Here is a 1,774-nt window from a genome sequence, read left to right on the forward strand (position 1 = left end):
GCGATCTCGGCTCACCGCAACCTCTGCCTCCTGGGTTCAGGCAATTCTCCTGCCTCAGCCTCCTGAGTAGCTGGGATTACAGGCATGTGCCACCATGCCCAGCTGATTTTTTGTATTTTTTTAGTAGAGACGGGGTTTCACCATGTTGACCAGGATGGTCTTGATCTCTTGACCTCGTGATCCACCCGCCTCGGCCTCCCAAAGTGCTGGGATTACAGGCTTGGGACACCGCGCCCGGCCTTTGGTCTTTTTTTAACCAAGGTCGTAGGTATTACTCTGCATCCTAGAAAACAATAAAAGTGACATAAAAGCATTTGTCTAACAAATAGTTCAATTACCCCTGCACTGGCTTTGTTTTTCATATACTTAGTCTGAGTAGGTGAGATTTCAATCTGGTTGGGGGGGTTATACAGATGAAGAAATTGAGGCTTGGAGAGACAGATTTTACAGTTCAGTTATGGTCAATACACATTTCTTGAACATCTACCATGTGCTTGTTAATATATTAATATTCATTTAAAAAGATTACTCTCTAGGCATTCTCAAGCTTGAGAGGAATAAATGTGTATGCAAATGCTCTAACTCTTCAGTATGAAGCTGCTTCACTAGCTTCAGTATGAAAAAAAGCTCATATTTCTTTCAATGTTTAAATCAGAATGTTTAGCAGAAAATCTGGTTCTTCTCCTTGGATTTCCTTCCTGAGACATGTCCAAGGATCTTAAACTCGCTGTGCTGCTCTAGGTGGTGGCAGGAACCAGCACATTCACACTGGGGCAAGTGAACAGGATTTTACAAAGGGACTATTTGCAGAGATGTAGATAGGGTCCGAAAAAGCAGCTAGGGTCAGAGTCCACCTCTGAGTAACCGAGAAGTGTTTTCATTCTTAAATAGAAAGGGTTGATGAGAGGAAGCCTTTATATGGGAAGGGAAGAGAATGGAAGGAGAGAGACAGAGAGAATAGACCATATAGAAAGAAGTGTCTGATAGGACTGTAGCCTCTGGAAGAGAGATAGACATTCCTTGTTGACCCAGCAGAAAAGTAATCAGGAGAATAAAAAACCTTCCCTCCCCTCCTCTTGCCCTGTGATCTCCTGCCACACCCAACTGGGAGGTAGAGAGCTAGGGAATCCGTGGATGCCCATGCATGTCAATTTCCTGGGCTTAGAGCAGGGAAGAGAATGGTGGAGATCGTATCTGGATGGACCAATGAAAGATACCCAGCACACCAGTGTCAGTGAAACCCTGTGTATGCTTCCAGGACAGCAGAACTTCAGAGGTGCCCCTAAGAGCTGAATTCCACATTTCTTTGCTTTCCAAAGACTGCCACCTGCTGGTCCTGGTTGTCTTGGTGCTTCCCAGCTGTTACTAAGGGGCAAGAGGCTGAATATTGGTCTGGTTTTAGGTCCGGTCTGCTGCAAGAACTGTTGTACTGAGAGGCACATGGTACTCTGGAAACCCCATCCCTAGCGAGGCACAGCTTCCTGCATGCATTGCTATAGTCACTCAAGTCCAGGTCACCCCCACATTCAGGACAGCATGCACTGTAAGTCTTAAACAGAAATGGTAGTGCTCCTGTATGAAGCTGCCCATTTCCACAGGGGTTAAACAAAGCCTAGTGACGAGCATCTAGTAATGCACACAGGCACTTCCATATTTAGTAGATGGGAGGCAAATCATCTACAAAGATGGCTGGGTTGGGGCAGATATTCACATAAAAGGAGCCTCACAGACATTGATTTAAGATCTCTGCCTATAATATGAAGGAAGACAGTAG

Source organism: Cebus imitator, unplaced genomic scaffold, assembly GCF_001604975.1.
Source record: "Cebus imitator isolate Cc_AM_T3 unplaced genomic scaffold, Cebus_imitator-1.0 Scaffold394, whole genome shotgun sequence".
Lineage (NCBI taxonomy): Eukaryota > Metazoa > Chordata > Mammalia > Primates > Cebidae > Cebus > Cebus imitator.